The sequence below is a fragment of the Stenella coeruleoalba genome (assembly GCF_951394435.1).
Source record: "Stenella coeruleoalba genome assembly, chromosome: X".
In the NCBI taxonomy this organism is placed as follows: Eukaryota; Metazoa; Chordata; class Mammalia; order Artiodactyla; family Delphinidae; genus Stenella; species Stenella coeruleoalba.
In genome coordinates, this window is record NC_137152.1 from 39,557,801 (window position 1) to 39,577,838 (window position 20,038).

General features: G+C 38.1%; 1 protein-coding gene across 2 annotated transcripts in view; it reads right to left on the reverse strand.

Annotated features, from left to right (window-relative positions):
• The window catches only part of SHROOM4 (shroom family member 4), a 215,281-nt gene that overhangs the window by 141,698 nt on the left and 53,545 nt on the right, over window positions 1-20,038 (reverse strand). The gene's annotated exons all lie outside the window — the stretch shown is intronic.

Sequence of the window (20,038 nt, forward strand, 5' to 3'; positions counted from 1 at the left end):
ATGTATGGTCTTTTGTGCCTGGTTTCTTTCACTTAGCATGTTTTTGTGGTTCCATCCATATTGTGGCATGTATCAGTGCTTCAATTATCTCTATTGCCAAATAGTATGCCATTATATGATGTATAACAGTTCGTTTATCTAGTCACCATTAATGGACATTTGGGCATTTCTGCATTTTGACTATGAGGAATGATGCTGCTAAGAATATTCATGTACAAGTTTTTGTGTAGACATATGTTTCCATTTCTTTTGGGTAGATATCTAAGAGTAGAATTGCTGGATCATATGGTAATTGACCATAGATGTATGATTTTATTGCTGGACACTCAATTCTATTCCATTTATCTATATATGTCTTTCCTTATGCCAGTACCACATTGTCTTGATTACTGTAGCTTTGTACTAAGTTTGAATTTAAGAGGTGTGAGTCCTCCAACTTTGTTCTTCTTTTTCAAGATTATTTTGCCTAGACAGGGTACGTGCAATTCAATATTATTTTAGAATTAACATTAAATGGATATGAATGCATGAATGAATATTCAGCTTGTCCATTTCTGGAATATCTTCAAATCAATCAATATGAAAAACCACATTAAGAAATTGAAGAGTAAAAATCATATGATCATCTCAGTAAACGCAGAAAATTCTTTTGACAAAATCCAAATCCATTTATGATAAAAAAAACTCTCAAGAAAGTAGCTATAGAAGAAACATACCTCAACATAATAAAGGTCATATATGACAAGCCGACAGCTAACATCATACTCGATGGTGAAAAGGTGAAAGCACTTCCTCTAAGATCAGGAACAAGATAAGGATGCCCACCCTTGCTGCTTTTATTCAATATAGTATTGGAAGTTATAGCCATAGCAATCAGACAAGAAAAAGTAATAAAAAGGATCCAAATTGGAAAGGAAGAAGTAAAATCATCACTGTTTGCAGATGACATAATACTATATATAGAAAATTGTAAAGATACCACCAAAAAACGACTAGAACTCATTAATGAATTGGGTAAAGTTGCAGGATACAAAATTAATACCCAGGACTCTGCTGCTTTTCTATACACCAACATAAACTAGCAGAAATAGAAATTAAGAAAACAATCCCATTCATAATTGCATCCAGAAGAATAAAATATCTAGGAGTAAATCCAACTAAGGAGGTAAAAACCTATATTCAGAAAATGACAAGGCACTGAGGAAAGCGATTTAAGATGACACAAATACATGGAAAGATATACCATGCTCGTGGATTGGAAGAATTAGTATTGTTCAAATGACCATACTACCCAAGGAAATCTACAGACTCAATGCATTCCCTATCAAAATACCAATGGCATTTCTCACAGACCTAGAACAAGTAATTCTAAACTTTGTACATAAACACAAAAGACCCCTAATAGCCAAAACAATCTTAAGAAAGAACCAAACAGGTTTCAAACTATATTACAGAGCTACAGTAATCAAAACAGTATGGTACTGGCACAAAAACAAAGAGATAGATCACTGGAACTGAATAGAGCTCAGAAATGAACCCACACTTAAATGGTCAATTAAGTTATGACAAAGGAGGCAAGAACATACAATGGGAAAAAGTCTCTTTGATAAATGATGTTGTGAAAACTGGACAGCTATAAGCAAAAGAATGAAAATGGGGCACTTTTTTACAAAAATAAACTGAAAATGGATTAAAGACTTAAATTTAAGACCTGAAACCACAAAAGTTGTAGAAGAAATCATACACTTATGCTCTTTGTTATCAGTCTCAGAAATATTTTTTTTTGGATCTGTCTCTTCAGGCAAAGGCAACAAAGCAAAAATAAACAAATGGACCTATATCAAACTAAAAAGCTTTTGCACAGTGAAGGAAACCACCAACAAAACAAATAGGCAGTGTACTGAATGGGAGCAGATATTTATAAATGAAATATCCCATAAGGGGTTAATATTCAAAATATATAAAGAACTCACACAACCCAATAAAAAAAAAGGTGATTAAAAAATGAGCAGGGGATCTGAATAGACATTTTTCCAAGGATGACATATGGCCAACAGGCACATGAAAGATGCTTAACATAACCAATCAAATCAACATGCAAATCAAAACCACAATGAGATATTACCTCACACCTGTCAAAATGGCTATTATCAAAAAGGAGAGAAAAAAGAAGTGCTGGAGGAGATGTGGAGAAAAGGGAACCCTTGTGCACTGTTGGTATGAATGTAAAATTGTTTGGCCACTATGAAAAACAGTATGGAGGTTCCTCAAAATATTAAAAATAAAACTATCATATGATCCAGCCGTTCCACTTGTGGGTATTTATTCAAAGAAATTGGAGACACTAATTCGAAAAGATATGTGCACCCCACCCCATGTTCACTGCAGCATTATTTACAATAGCCAAGATATTGTAAGTGTCCATTGATAGATTAATGGATAAAGAAGATGCTTTTGCGAATATTTTCTCCCAGTCTGGTGGCCTTGTCTTCTCATTCTCTTGACAATGTCTTTTGCATAGCAGAAGTTTTTAATTTTGAATGAAGCCCAGCTTATAAATTATTTTTTTGACGGATCATGCCTTTGGTGTTTTATCTAAACATTCATCACCTTACCCAAAGTCATTTAGGTTTTCTTCTATATTATCTTCTAGGAGTTTTATACTTTTACATTCCACATTAAGTCTATGATCCATTTTGAGTTAATTTTTGTGAAGGGTATAAAGTCTTTGTCCTGATTTTCTTTTTTTTTGCATGTGGATGTGCAGTTGTTCCAACACCATTTGTTGAAAGGACTATCTTTGCTCCATTGTATTGCCTTTGCTCCTTTGTCAAGAAACAGTGAGCTACAATATCAATAAAACCCAAAAAAACCCAATCCAAAAATGGGCAGAAGACCTAAATAGACATTTCTCCAAAGAAGATATACAGATTGCCAACAAACACATAAAAGAATACTCAACATCATTAATCATTAGAGAAATGTAAATCAAAACTACAATGAGATATCATCTCACACCGGTCAGAATGGCCATCATCAAAACATCTAGAAACAATAAATACTGGAGAGAGTTTGGAGAAAAGGGAACCCTCTTGCACTGTTGGTGGGAATGTAAATTGATACAGCCACTACGGAGAACACTATGGAGGTTCCTTAAAAAACTAAAAATAGAACTACCATACGACCCAGAAATCCCACTACTGGGCATATACCCTGAGAAAACCATAATTCAAAAAGAGTCATGTACCAAAATGTTCATTGCAGCTCTATTTACAATAGGCAGGACATGGAAGCAACCTAAGTGTCCATCAACAGATGAATGGATAAAGAAGATATGGCACATTTGTAGTGAGGTGGAGGGACCCAGAGTCTGTCATACAGAGTGAAGTAAGTCAGAAAGAGAAAAACAAATACCGTATGCTAACACATATATATGGAACCTAAAAAAAAAAAAAGAACCTAGCGGCGAGACGGGAATAAAGACACAGACCTACTAGAGAATGGACTTGAGGATACGGGGAGGGGGAAGGGTAAGCTGGGACAAAGTGAGAGAGTGGCATGGACATATATACACTACCAAATGTAAAATAGATAGCTAGTGGGAAGCAGCCGCATAGCACAGGGAGATCAGTTCGGTGCTTTGTGACCACCTAGAGGGGTGGGATAGGGAGGGTGGGAGGGAGGCTCAAGAGGGAGGAGATATGGGGGTATATGTGTATGTATAGTTGATTCACTTTGTTATAAAGCAGAAACTAACAAACCATTGTAAAGCAATTGTACTCCAATAAAGATGTTTTTGTAAAAAAAAAAAAAAAGAATCAGTGAGCTATATTTATGTGGGCCTATTTCTGGGCTCTCCATTCTGCTCCATTGATCTATTTTTCTATTCTTTTGCAAATACCACACTTTCTTGATTACTGTAGCTTTATAGTAAATCTTAATGTCGGGCTTCCCTGGTGGTGCAGTGGGTGGGAATCTGCCTGCCAACGCAGGTGACACGGGTTCAATTCCTGGCCCGGGAAGATTCCCACATGCCGCGGAGCAACTAAGCCCGTGTGCCATGACTGCTGAGCCTGCGCTCTAGAGCCCGTGCTCTGCAACAAGAGAAGCCACGACAATGAGAAGCCCGTGCACCACTCACTGCAACTAGAGAAAGCCCGCGCACAGAACAAAGACCCAACACAGCCAAAAATAAAACGAACAAATAAATAAATAAATTTATTTTTTTAAAAATCTTAATGTCAAGTAGTGTCAGTCCTCCAACTTTGTTCTACTTCAATACTGTGTTGGTTATTCTGGGTCTACTGCCTCTCCAAACAAACTTTAGAATTAGTTCGTTGATATCCACTAAATAATTTGGAGGGATTTTGATTGGGATTGCATTGAATCTATATATCAATTTGAGAAGAAATGACTCGACAATATTGAGTCTTTCTATCCATGAACATGGACTATCTATCCATTTATTTAGTTCTTTTTTAATATCATCAGACTTTTTGTAGTTTTCCTCATATAGTTCTTGTACATATTTTGTTTGATTTATACCTAAGTATTTCATTTTGGGGGCTGCTAATGTAAACGGTGCTATGTTTTTAATTTCAAGTTTCACTTGTTCATTGCTGATATATAGGAAAGTGATTTACTTTTCTATATTAACCTTGTATCCTGCAACCTTGCTGTAACTGCTTATTCATTCCAAGTTTTTTGTGTCCATTCTTTCAGATTTTTGATATATACCGTCATGTCACCTACAAGCAGTTTTCTTTATTCCATCCCAAACTGTATACCTTTCATTATTTTACTGCATTATATAGTACTTCCAGTACAATGTTGAAAAGGAGTGGTGAAAGGGAACATCTTTTCCTTGTTTCTGATCTTAATGAGAAAGCTTATCATCATTAAGTATGATGTTAGTGCTATTGCTTTTAAAATAAACTTTTATTTTAGAATAGTTTTAGATATACAAATTACAAAGATAGTACAGAGATTTCCCATACACCCCACACACAATGTCCCCTATTATTAATGTATGACATTAATATGGTACATTTGTAATAACCAGTTAACCAATATTGGTACATTATTAGTAACTAAAGTCCATACTATTCAACATTTCATTAGTTTTTACCTAATGTCCTTTTTCTGTTCCAGGATGCCATCCAGGATACAACATTACATTTAGTTGGTACATCTCTTTAGGCTCTTCTTTCCTCTGACAGTTTTTCATACTCTCCTTGTTTCTGACAACCTTGACATTTTTGAGGAGTACTGGTTAGGTATTTTATAAAATGTTCCTCCATCGGTATTTGTCTGATGTTTTTCTCACGATTAGACTGGGGCTATGGGTTTTTGAGGGGAAGATCACAAAAGTGCAATGCCCTTTTCATCACATCATATCAAGGGACATACTATCAACATGACTTAATACTGTTGATGTTAACCTTTATCACCTGGCTGAGGTAGTGTTTGTCAGCTTTCTTCACTATATATTACTCTTTTCTCCTTTTCCATACTGTACTCTTTCAAGGAAGTCACTATACACAGGCCTGACTTAAAGAGTGGAGAGTTATATTCCATGTACCTGAGAGAAGAGTATCAACATAAATTATTTGGGATTCTTCTGCATGAAAGAGTTGTCTATTCTCCCCATTTATATATTTATTCAATCATTTATTTATACCCATATAGACTCATGGATATTTATTTTATACCTTAAGATATAGTCCATTACTAATTTATTGGGGTTTTTTCTGCTCAAGTTGTTTCAGCTTTGGCCATTAGGACCTCTTTCAGTTGACTTCAGTATCCCTTTCACATACCCCCTTCACTGTGTGTGTGTGTGTGTGTGTGTGTGTGTGTGTGGTTCTTGTTTTGTTTTGAGCACTTCCTTACTTTCTGGCACTACAAGATTCTTCAGGCTCATCTTGTATATTTTTTAGCCCAGTCCTAGAATCAGCCATTCTTCCAAAGATCCCTGGTTCCTTTTATTGGAGAATGGTACTAAAATCTAAAATCTTGGTGCTAAGTGTGCTCACTGCTGTTTCAGTATGCTATTGTCTTTTAAATAAACTAAGGAAATATGGAGAAGAAATATGTAATTATACTGTCTTTTATAGTTACTTCATAATTACTTTATAAGCACTTTTTTTTTCTGTATGGATTCAAATTACTGTCCATTATTGTTTTTTTTTTTTTTCAGCCTGAAGGGTTTCTTTTACTTTTTCTCGTAAGGCAGGTCTGCTAGCAACAAATTCTCCTCATATTTAGTTTTCTGGGAACATCTTTATTTAATCTACAAATTTAAAGTTAGTTTTCCCAGATATAGCATTATTGGTTGATTTTTTTCATGCTGAAAATGTCATCCCCTCATCCCATGATAGCCATTGTTTCTGATGAGAAGTCAATTGTCAAACTTACTGGGGTTCCTTTCTGTGATGGGTCTTTTTTCACTTGCTACTTGCAAGATTTTCCTCTTTGGCTTTGAATTTCAACATCTTGACTATGATATCTCTAGGTGTGGATCTGTTTAGTTTATCCTACTTGGAGTTCATGAGCTTCTTGGATGTTTAGATAAATGTCTTTCATCATATTTGGAAACTTTTAAGCCATCCTTTCTATGAATAATTTTTCTGCCCCTTCTCTCCTCTCCTCTGGCACTCCCATTACACATTTGTTGTTGTGCTTGTATTCTACATGTGTCTGTTCAAGTTTTTGATTCTTTTTATTTTCTTCAGAATGTATACTTTCTATTGATCTGTTTTCCAGTTCACTAATTCTCTTCTGCCATGTAAAATATATTGTTGATCCTCTTTTATGATTTTTTCATTTAGGTTATTGTACTTTTACTATCCAGAATTTCCATGTGGTTCTTTTCTTAAATATGTTCTATCTTTTCATTGATATTCTTTATTTGATTAGTCATCACCATTATATATCCTTTAGATCATAAAACATGTTTTCCCTTACTTCTTTGAATATATTTATAATAGCAACTTTGAAGTACTTATCTGACAAATATAACATCTGGGCTCCATCAAAAGTAATTTCTATTACCTGACTTATTTCCTTTCCATGGTTACACTTTCCTGGGTTATTTTTGGGGGGGGGATGGGAAGGCTCATAATTTTTATTGCAAACTAGATATTTTAAATAATAGAGTTAAAATTAGAGCTACCATATGACCCTGCAATCCCACTGCTAGGCATATATCTGGAGAAAACCATGGTCTGAAAGGATACATGCACCCCAATGTTCGTTGCAGCACTGTTTACAATACCCAAGACATGGAAGCAACCTAAATGTCCATCAACAGAGGAATGGATAAAGAAGATGTGGTATATATATACAATGGAATATTACTCAGCCATTAAAAAAATGAAATAATGCCATTTGCAGCAACATGGATGGACCTAGAGACTGTCATACTGAGTGAAGTAAGTCAGACAGAGAAAAAGAAATATCGTATGATATCCCTTATATGTGGAATCTAAAAAGAAATGATACAAATGAACTTACAAAACAGAAACAGACTCACAGGCTTAGAGAACGAACTTATGGTTACCAGGGGGGCAGGATGGGGGAAAGGGATAATCAGGGAGTTTTGGAATGACAGGTACACACCACTATATTTAAAATGGATAACCAACAAGGGCCTAGTGTATAGCACAGGGAACTGTGCTCAATGTTATGTGGCAGCCTGGATGGGAGGGAAGTTTGGGGGAGAATGGATACATGTATATGTATGGCTGAGTCCCTTTGTTGTGCACCTGAAACTATCACAACATTGTTAATTGGCTATACTCCGATATAAAATAAAAAGTTAAAAAATAAATAAATAATACATTGTAGTAACCTTGGATTCCGCTTACCTCCCCTTCTTGGGTCTTATTTCTGTTTCTATTTTGTTTTGTTTTTCTCTATTTGTTTAATCACTTGCCTGGACTAATTCTCACTGAAGTCTATTTTCTCTGCAGTGTGCAACCTCTGACATCATGCTCATTTTCCCCTTTGTTTTATTTTTAAACCTGGGAGTCACCTCTGGTTCAGCATAGTTAGTTTTAGCCTGTGATCAAGTGGTCAAAGGTTTTTCTTAGGCACCCAGATCCAGTAAAGCTTGTACCCTTTGCCAAACTATTTTGTATGGCTTGTGGAATGCCTTCATAGTTCAGGGAGGTTTTGATTCTACCCTGCATTCAAACAGAATTCAGCAGTTCACAAATAACATTTCTGGTTGCCCCTGCATGGGTTGCTCTTACGTACAGCATGTGTACAGCCCAAACTAGGGATAAGTTTGATCTTAGCAGGGCCCATTTTGATGGTTTCTTTCCCTAGGTCTCTCTGCAAAATGTCTGGCTGGTCTGCTCTATTCTGTCTGCTACTAATATATAATTGCTTTTCTAATTTTCACTACTATGATCTCTATGGTTTTCAACAACACCTTTAGGCATGAGTTCCTTCATGCTCTGTTCTAAAGAAAGTCAGCCTCCATAGGCTGTGCAACTATGCTGGAGCTAGGTGAGAAAAGTGTGATATGGCAGCCTGTCTTTTTCTGGAGTGACACCTCTGCCCTATGAGCCCTTGAAGTCCTTGTCTGACAAGTACAACATCTGGGTCCTTGCCCTGGACCTGGGAGGGAGAAAATAGGAGTTGGCAGTCTTCTCCAACTGCCTCTCATAGTTTGCTGTACCTGCCTAGGAAACAGACTTCATCTTAAGGGCGGGAGCTGGGCCGGGGATGAGAGCCCTCCATCTTCTTGGCCATTTTCGCCCAGAATAAATCTTCCACAACATAAAACTGGAGGGTAGAATTAGAGTCACTAGCAGCCTGCCCATCCTGGAGTGAAACTATACCCTATAACCAGGAGTTAGTGAAGAAGACAGCCCCTGTACTTTTTGTTTGTTTGTTTGCCTTTTGGCTGTGCCCACCTAGAATAAAGTTTCCGCAATATAAAGCTAGGAGGAGAAGTAGGAGCAAGTCCTGGATCAAATGTCACGTATGACAATTGTTCTTACCAAGATTCCATAAATGTTCTTAAATAAATGCTTCTCAATTTGTTGCATGCCCTTAAACCAATTTCCTGACACTTTAAACAGTTGTTTCTGATAAAAATTTTACCAGTTTAATGGTTATTTCACTAGTGAGGGTGTCTGCTAAGCTTCTCACACAACCATTCCAGAAGTTGGTCTGTCACAATTATTTATCTTAATTCAAGAACATACTTAGCGAGCACTTACTACATGCCAGGTATTATAGGCACTGGGTTTAAGTAAGAGCTTTATTAAGGTACAGTTGAAATACACTAAATTGCACATGTTTAAAGTTTATTATTTGATGAGCTTTGACATATGTATGTACCATCACCATAATCAAGACGGTGAATATATGTCAAAGCTCATTAACACCAAAAGTTTCTTTCTGCCCTTTGAACTGCCACCCACCCTTCCCTGGCCCCCTCCACAGGGATCATCTTTCTGTCACTATAGATTAATTTTTGGGCCTATTTTTAATTTATAAAGCTGGTTGGTGGCGAAGTTTATCCTTTACTAAGTAACCCACCTCAGCCAGATTGCTCTTTTCTTGTGAGCAGAATATTTTAGGGATTTTCTTTTTGTCTCTAGGGCAAGATTCCTCAACAGGAAACAAAGATTCCAGTAACCTCCCTCCTCCCTAAAGGGAGCTTTGGTGACTGGCTCACCAGATTCATGAATATACTTTTATAGAACCCCAAAATGGCAGCAGCATTTGACTCCTGCTTGGGTTGATAAATCCAAGTACTTGCATTTAAAGAATTGTGGGCAAGAGAACAAGCAATACATTACTCCCCAGGGTTCTTCTCACTGTTTTTGCCCACATGCCGCCAAGGGCTATTAAACAACCCAGTGTATTCCCATTGCCCTTCAGGTGAATGATTATAAACTTCTAGCAAAATCTGAAGGACTCAGGGTGGCTTAGTTTCTACGTGAACCCAGGAATTGAATCCCCAAATCATGTACATGATATTACTCTTTTCACTCTCCAATAGGGAAATGATACTGCAGCTCCAAGGGGCTTAACTGCTATTAACTGGAATCGATCCTAAGAGCAATGATTTATTGCTTGCCTACCATATGCCAAGCACTGTGCTAAGTGGTACAGAATTGTTAACCTCATTTATAATACTCACAATAAATACTTGGTATAATTGTTCCCCATTTTATACAAGATAGAGCTGAGGTAAGGTGAGGTCAAAGGACCTGTCCTAGATCATACAGCTAGTGAATGGCTGAGGTGGGATTCAAACTCAGATCTGACACCAAGACTACCCTCTGTTCACTCTACTATAATGTCTGATTGCCAGGCTTAGGGATTTCCCTCCACACCCCAAAATCCTCTCATAGAAGGTAATTCTAACGATGTGACCTTTCACTAGTGTGGCACTAAGAACAACTTGGGTCCCTGTATTTTTATTGCTCTTATGCAAACCTACATCATCCTGTCAGAGGAATTAAAATACCAATTCATATAAATGTTCCTTCTCAGAAAGAACACAGGAATCATATTATCCAGAAGACCTGTGAATGAAATTCATATTCAGGCTGTGATTTTACTGTTTACATGACAATGAACAACAGAAATTGGATGACATTCCAAACATCAATGATTAGCACCTTGGGATCTTATAATACTTAAAAAAAAAAGTCTCACCAATAGCTATCCATGCAATATAGAACTCTAATTCAGTTGTGCTGTGTCAGAAATTGGCAAAGATATCTACTGCAATATTTTTACAAGAACTACTTTCTCAAAATTGAGTCCAGTCTACCAGTTTATGTTATATCTCATATAAGACTGCCATTCTTTTTTTTTTTTTAGTGCTTTTCTTTTTTTTTTTTTAACATCTTTATTGGGGTATAATTGCTTTACAATGGTGTGTTAGTTTCTGCTTTATAACAAAGTGAATCAGTTATACATAGACATATGTTCCCATATCTCTTCCCTCTTGCGTCTCCCTCCCTCCCACCCTCCCTATCCCACCCCTCCAGGCTGTCACAAAGCACCAAGCCAATATCCCTGTGCCATGCGGCTGCCATTCTTTAAAGGGCTGAAAAGAGAGTGAATGGAACAGAGCTACTTGGCTCAAACCAGAAATGCAAGTTCAAAGCAGTTACTGACTCTCCTCAGTAGAGGGCAGTGGTAGGCAGGACCAACTGGCAGGAAGAGAGGGACATTAACTTCTATTGTGTACCCACTAAGTGCTCAGGCACAGTGCTTAATGTTTTATAGATAGTATCTCGTGAATCCTGACAATGACCCTATGAAGGAAGGATAATTAGCACTCAAAGAGTCCCAAAGAGGTTAAATAAATTGAAAACAGATCTGGTGTCCTCCAATTCAACTATACCATACTGTTTCAGGAGAGGTACTATTTCAAAGTCCCATAACTGGGTACTTATACTGATTAACTAAAAGAGCAGACTCACCTAGAACATGGCAGGTCTCACATATGATGGGAACTTAAAGATCTGGACTGGCTGGAATAATGGGAATCATTTAACAAGAATATCATGTAACAAGTTCCAAACTTTGGAGCCAGTGACAAGGTGGAAATTATCTATAGAAGTGGTTCAGAGGAACCTGATACATGGGAAACAGTTGAGGGACCTGGAGAAGATTAGACCAGGGTGCCTGGCACTAGGAAGGTGCTCAAAAATATTGAAAAAACTGAATTTAAAAAATATGAGGAATCCAACACTGTCATTAGCTACCCAAAAGGCAGTTAGTTATTAAGAAGGTAGAGATCATTTTGTATGGACCAGTTGGAGGCAGATTTTAGTCCCTTAAAAGGAATAATCTTCTAAAAGACAGAGAAACCTCTAGAAGGGGGAGCAACTCAAAACTGGTACGAATTGCTTTGTGAGATTAGGTTATAAAGATGACCTTCAGGAAGCCTTTTAACTCCAGGGTGCTCAGATTTTTGAGCTGGTCAAGATTCCTAGAATGGCTTCTTTACCCTTGTCAAGTGAAGGTCTTAATGTTTTCTAAGAAGTAACTGATTGGTTCACAACACTTAGAAGCCAAAGCATTCAGACCCAGAACAACTCTACTAAGATGTACTTGTCCACAGACCTCCTAAGAAATTAATTATAGGAGAAATTCTGAGACTGCCTCACAAGAGGGAGCCAGCGGTGTTCCATTGGAATCTGGGAATTGGACCAATTCACTTGAAGGCTACAAATGTACCTTTTGCTCAAAGAAACAAACAAAAAAGCTCAAAAAGTTTAATCATTCCATTAAACAAGAGGTCCCTGAAATACACATACACAGGGTATGATACTAAATAAAGCCTACTGATAATGGAATTCAGAAATATGCAACCCCAGCCACATCTGGATAAATAATTCAGTTACTTAATCAGCATTTACCTGGTTCAGCATGCTGTATGCCAGTCTCTGTTCTGGCTAATGGAGATAACAGAGATAATAAGATACAATTCCCACCTTTGAAAAGATCACAATGTAACAGAGAGATCTCCTCATAGATGATTTACTTCCCAGTATGAACAATGCTAGAATAGTTCTGTAAAAAGGAGATGGGGATATTCTAGAAAGGGTACAACATGTGCAAAGACAAAGCAGTGGGAAAGATCTTGGTGTACTTGAAGAATATAGTTTGTCAGGTATGGATTGTTTAGGGCATAGGATGTGTGAGGAAGTGGTGAATCAACTTCTTGATATTCTTGCTACGGGGAGATTCTCTCTAAAACTAGACTTTTGGGATTAACATATACACGCTACTATATATAAAATAGATAATCAACAAGGATCTACTGTATAGCACAGGGAACTCTACTCAATATTCTTTAATAAACTATATGGGAAAAGAATCTGAAAAAGAATGAGTATATGTATAAGTGAACCACTTTGCTGTACACCTGAAACTAAAACAACATTGTAAATCAACTATACTCCAGTATAAAATAAAAATTAATTTAAAAAAATAAAACTAGAGTTTCAGCAAGCTTACCAATTGCTGATACCCTGAACTGGCTTCCACTGCTGACCCGAGACTGGGCTGTGACCTTGCCACTAGAAATCTCGTTGTTAGAAGACCTCCATCATCTATCTCTTGAGGATTGTCAAAGCCACAATGAACTGGTCTTGGACAACAGAGACACTTCTTGGGGACTTGGAGCTGGTCATAAGCCACCAACAAAAGTGGGAAGCCACCTCATTATTTTGGCCTCCTCCAGGCAACACTTCCAGGAAGGGAAGGATTATTATGGAGGTCTTTGCTAGAATCTAGGCAATGAGACTCTAATACTGAGAGACCAGAAAGGAGTGCCATATGTGCCAGCCCACCTGGCCAACATCAGCTACTAAAGGCCCATGCTTTTCCAGAGGAAAGTGTCCAAAGGGCTTCAGTCAGGAATCCTTATTGCTGTTATTACAGGCCCTTCCTAAAGGGATGAACTTCTGAATTTGTCAGTAGCTTTCTTTTTAAAATGGTTCCAAGAGGTCCTATTTCTATAGCTATATCTCTTCTGAAGCAGTCAAGTCTCTGAATTATTTCTAACTGCATTTACCTCAGTTGATTTTAAGGACTATAAGGAAAGAAACCTTATAATGTTCATCATCATCCTTCATCACCCTCAAGCAAATGATCAGGTTGGAAAATGGTAGAGAGTAGTAGTACAGTGCTGGGCATTTAATAAAAGCTCTCCAACCACAGCTTGGTTAAGATTGTTCTGAAATGGGTTACTAGAAGAGGTTGGTCATTAAGACTTGTCAAGCCATTAAAAGACATCATTTAATATATCACTCCATATGTCTTTCTTGCTCAATAAAAAGCAGATGAAATTTTAAGACTTGTCTTCGTTATCTTCACCCAAGGTTTCATAAAGACATACATATAGAAGAATGTATTTTTAGAAGCACTGTTAATTGAACCCATCTTTATTCATTTATAATAAGACAATTGGTTTTGTTAGACTTATGAGGCAATGAGAGAATTCTATCATTCTAATTGAAATCATGGAGTCTGTGCTAAACATAGTTCAGAATATAGATGGGCCCATGTGGTACCACTGCTTTGATTAACTGTGAAATTGTTGCTTCTAGGGTGATGTGACAGTGGGACAAAACAATATTGGAACTTTTATCTTCAAGAAATATCAGGCATTGAATCCTTAGCTATGTCTCCTAGGGGAACAATAAAGAACTAGTATTTCCTCACCCACTGGTATAACTCAGACCTAGCCTTGCCAAAAGGGTGTTTCTCTATCACTATGGCAAAATAATGTTAGCTAAGGAGCTAATGATATTCTGCATACCAAGCAGAGCTGGGGTTCACTGTTAAATTTTGGTCCAGGTTTTGCTTTTGAGATGGTTTGGGGGAGGGTGATCATAGTCATTTCCTTTAGTAACATTGGACTGTATTGTTGACAGCTCTTTGTCCAATTTTCCTACTACCCAACATGAAACTAACCAACACCATCAGGGGAATACAAAGTTTGCTCTGACCTTAGAACTGTTCCTGATCATGTCAAATACATGCTGTCTCTACTTTACATTATTAGTGTTTAATTATTGTTAACATAGAACTTTCGTTCCTCTGATTGTTTCTTGAGAATAGATGTCATGTCTCCTTAGCTAAACAGTAAGACTTAAGACAGCAGCATAGGGCGGTGGGAAGAATGGGCTTTGGAATAAGGCATATCCAAGTTTGAATTCCCCCTCACTAGCTCTAAGTCACAAAAGTCCTATAGATATTATTAGTCCCCTCATCGATAAAGTAGGTAAGATGCCATCTACCCCACAGGATGGCCTTAAGCATATGTAAAGTGCCTGGCACATTTCTGTAAGTGAAAGTTACCTCCCCCTTTCGTCTCTATGATTCCTACATCTGGGAAGATAACATAGGATGTTCTAATCAGGTGTTCGATAAATCTTGACTAAACAGAGGATAAACATTTTATTCCATGCTTTTTGTTCCCAATATTTACAAGGATTCCTTTTCCTGATCTCCCTCTAGCTTTAACCCAGGTTTAGTCACTCCTGGCTGCACATGGTTCTTCAATAGCAGATTAAGCCCTCCGGGAAATGTGGTCTGTAAGCACCTCCTATTCTGATAGAGCAGACAGGGTAAGTCTCACCCACACCTTAATCCTAAGGAATGCGCCTTTTTTCTTCTCTTTTGATGCACTGGCTTAGAGCCACATCTTCTCCCTGGGGAAAGCAGACAACAGACAATCTATGATTGTGTCTGTTTCAGAGCAGGAAGATGGCCACCTGTCTTGCTTTTCAGATGATTAACCCCATTATCCAGATTGCCTTTACAAGCAGTATGAGGGAACCCCTGATGTGGCTTAAGGCCTGCTGGGAAGGGCTCCCTGAAAAGTACTACTCTCTCATCCCTTCTTTCCTTTCTACCCCGAAAGGTTAGAAAAAGAAACCTGCCTTCTCTAAGGGCTCTCTTTTAAAACACATTGCTAAGTCAACAATCAAGGAAGATTGCCTAAAACTTAAGATAACTCTGAAAGCCCTTTATGTGAGAAAATAGATCTAAAATATTGTCTTCCAAAGGAGAAAAACCGATTCCAGTTTTGAATCCTCCTTTGTGCCAGACAGCCCCTGCAATGACAGGGAGAGTCTGTCGCTAGAAATTGTCAGGTGAGCTCAGGGCCTAAATTCAGGCTACACTAATTTGTGTCACCTTCTGAGAGGACACAAACTAGGAAGATTTCTTTTACTTGATTATTCCTAGATATACTTTTGGGGCTGTAAATTCACCTATCCATCCCTTACACAGCTGAGTTATGACAGCACAGACACAGTCCCACAGACAGCAACACACATGACTGCACACGCTCACACATACTATTACATATCCTCCAGAGCACAGAGGTGAGACAGGGAGCCCCTGAGAGATGAACTGTCCAGGGAAAAGAGATTGAGTATGGGGAAGGGTAGAGGATAGAAAAGAGAGAGAATTCCCAGGCTAGTAGGTAGTTCTTTGTTGGTACTTCTCCTGGATCACCTGAAGGACTTGAATACCAGGGGCCCCTCTTCTTTGATGACTCTGATGTTCCCACCTTAAATCACTTCCTGCCTCAGTTCATGGCCACTCTCCAGAGGTCTATGACCTCCCTGACTTGGAGAATATTTGCAGAATCAAAATGATGTCATGCTTTAAGAGAGGTGCTCTCCCAAAAGCAGTGGAGGAGACTCTGAAGGAGCTTAAAGGACTGTTAATGTTACATGGGGTTCTAACCTCACGATGTGCAGCCCATGTGGGTCATAATTGAAAGAACGGCTTTCTGCTGAACAAATTATTATCAGGCTCATTCCCACTAATGTGCCTTTCTTCATCACCTCACAGAAAGGTATCTAATATATTCCAGTGTTCCTGAGAACAAGGCCTAGCACTGAGCTGTCCTGTCCACTACCTACCCACTAGCCACATGTGAGTATTGAGCACTTAAATGTGACTAGTCTAAACTGAGATGTGTTTGTAAGTTTATTATACACACCAGACTTCAAAGACTTAATATGAAAACAAGAATGTAAAATGTCTCATTAATAACATTTTATATTGATTACATGTTGAAATGTAAACATTTTGGATATATTAGGTTAAATATAGATTAAAATTTCTTCCAATTTTTAATTGAAGTATAGTTGATTTACAATATTTCAGGTGTACAGCAAAGTGATTCAGTAAAAAAGTATATATTCTTTTTCAGATTTTCCATTATAGGTTATTACAAGATATTGACTATAGTTCCCTGTGCTATACAGTAGGTCCTTGTCATTTATCTATGTTATATATAGTAGTGTGTATCTGTTAATCCCAAACTCCTAATTTATCCCTCCTCCCCTTTACCCTTTGGTAACCCTAAATTTGTTTCCTATGTCTGTGAGTCTGTTTCTGTTTTGTTAAATAAGTTCCTTTGCATCATTTTTTTTAGATTCTACATATGTGATATCATATGATATTTGTCTTTCTCTGTCTTACTTCACTTAGTGTGATAATCTCTAGGTCTATACATTATTAAAATTTATGTTGCCTCTTTTTTTTTTTTTGGCCACACTGTGCAGCTTGTGGGATCTCAGTTCCCCGACCAGGGATAGAACCCGGGCCCTGGCAGTGAAAGCACCGAGTACTAACCACTGGACCACCAGGGAATTCCCTCGCCTATTTCTTTTTACTTTTTTAATGTGACTACTTGACACTTACAATGGCATATACATAGCTCTCATTATATTTATATTGGACAGCACCAGCCTAGAACCAGGCCTGCTACATAGTTGACATCCTATAAACGTTTGTTGAAGGAACAAAAGAACAACAACAACAAAAGGGACAAGAACTTAACGGAAGTATCAAGGAATGGTTGGTTCAGCCCTGGGTTTAATCCAATCCCTTTCCACCTCCTTCTGAGTCTCCAAGCCCAAGAGGGGCAAATTGTATTGCTGGGACTCCTTATGTGACCCTTTAAAGCCCCTTTAACTAGCATTAAATAGATTTAGGATTTTTGAAAGAACATTCTTGAAAGGAAAGGCTGTATTCATATGGCTCTGACTCATGATTCCCTTTCCCTTCAGAAGATTCCCCTTCCCTTCAGAAAGTCTAAGTGTCTGGCATACAACAGAGCTTAGGACTTAATAAATATTCCCTGAATCAATGAATGATTAGTAACACAGAAAAAGAGGCAATGTACTGTATTAGAGCAAGTATAGGATTAATAGTTGGGGGAAACTGGGGTTGGTTACTGGCTCTTCTTCATACTAGGAGTACAGCCTTGTGGTGCAATCTATTTAAACTCCCCAGGCCTCCATTTCCTCATCCATAAAATGGGCCTAATTGTCTCTTTCATAAGGCCATTATGAGGATTTAACATGTTAATGCATGAAAAACACTTATCTCTCTACCTAACATACTGTAAACACTCAATAACTGGTAGCTATTCTACCCAAAGACAATGAAGAGGACATCCTAAAGCAATGTTACACATCTCATCACCAAGTAACATCATTTGTTTTTACATAATTGCTAATGAGATCCTTAGCTGGCAAAAAGTGAGGAGCCTCAGTGTTGGTCTCTTAGAGGTCTCTGAAAAAAAAACTTGCTTTCAAGTAGTAGCCAGGTCTGGAAAAGGGCTACAGGCCTGGAGGCAAATCATCCATTCATCCATTCATCCATCCAACATATTGAGCGTCAAGCACTATTCTAGACAACAGGGATCTAGCAATATACAAAACAGATAAAGATTCCTGTTGTTATGGAGTTTTATTTCTAATAAAAAAAATAGGGGACTTCCCTGTGGTCCAGTGGTTAAGAATCTGCCTTCTAATGCAGGGGATGCGGGTTCAATCCCTGGTCGGGGAACTAAGATCCCCCATGCCACAACTAATCCTGCACACCGCAACTACTAAGCCCACGTGCCTCAACTACTGAGCCCACATGCCGCAACTAAGACTCGACGCAGACAAAAAAAAAAAAAAAAAGGTATAGAATTTGTTTTCAGAAAATTGCTTCAATCATTTATGTTCCCTAACTTGATTTGAAAACCACTACCTTCAGGGACAGTAATGACCTCAAATGGACAATTCTAGGCCTTGCCTGAGGCCCAAAAGGATTGTGTGCTGCTTCAGCACCTCTATCACTCCTCTGGAATAGTCAGGAACTCCTGGCTATTCAATTCAGTCCCTCCTTAGCTCAAATTAATCAAAGGGTTTAGAAGTCCCCTGCCCCACACCAAGGTCTTCACCACCTTCCCTTCCTGCTGCCCACAGAGAGATTACCCTAACATCCTCTAGCAAGTGAAATGCACTTCAAGTGATGTGCTTATGTCCAATCCCCAGAAGGTGAACAATATCTGGGGCACTACCACTGGAAAAGTACATTGTCTCATTCTCTCTGCTGCTAGCTTTGCCGTAGGAGGTACCATGGTACAATGAAAGTAGCATGGGATTTGGCATCAAAATGATCAGGATTCAAATCCTAGCTCTGCAGTATACTGTGGGGCTTTGGGCAGACCACTTTAACTCTTTGAGCCTCCATCTACTCACCTGTGAAATGGGTATCTCCCTCACAGGTTTATGAGGAGTACTTAAAGGGCACAGTGCCTAGCACAGAATTGGTATTCCAGAACCATTCATTCTCTTCTCCCCAAAGATCTTCCAACTAAGTTGGGTAGTATTTCAGAGACAGTGTGAAAGCTATTTTTGGTGGGATTAGGACTAAGCAATTACCTCCCAGAAGGCTCAGACTGGATAGCTTCCCACCTGTGCATTCAGTAATATCATGTTAATAACTTGAAACTGACTATGGTGGGAGTATACCCACTATGGAAGTCACAAATTCAACAAATCAGGTTTTATTTATTTAATTTCCCTGGAGGTCCTGTTTACCAGCACACCACTGGCTTAACACCCAAACAGAGGGACAGCTCAGGGACTATGAGAAGGCAATTACACACTTGCCATTTTGAAATAGAGAATTTTCTATAGGTTGAACAAAAATTGCCATGAAATATAGCTCTTTAGAACTTCTACACAGAATATTTTATATGCCACATTAAAAATTCTTATTGTTCCCCAAATATAAAGATCAGCAACATAGGCCACCACAAGTATCATCACAGAGTCAAGTACACACAGCAGGTGCTTATGTCAAATGCATAAACCCAGGAGAAATTATGTGCCCCCTTTGGTCAAAGAAATAGAACCAGCAGTTTGAGAAAAACACTCATGATTTGGAAATGAAATAAAACCTCAGGAGAAAAGGACTTTAGGAGAGAGATGAGAGCACAAACCATAGTGCTGGGAGAGAAAGAAGTTCTGGAAGGGTAAATAGGCTCAAGGCAAGTGAAAAGGTGGGACACAGAATCGAAAGGAAGAGGTCCATGGTAGGGTACAGAAGGGGTACATGGAGGAAATTGACAAATGGAACAAGATCCTGAAAAGGTAATAGGAATAGAAATTTGGGAGTTATACTTTATCAGGGAATAGATTTTATAATTTGTTTTAGTGATCTTATTCTTTATAAAAATCATCAC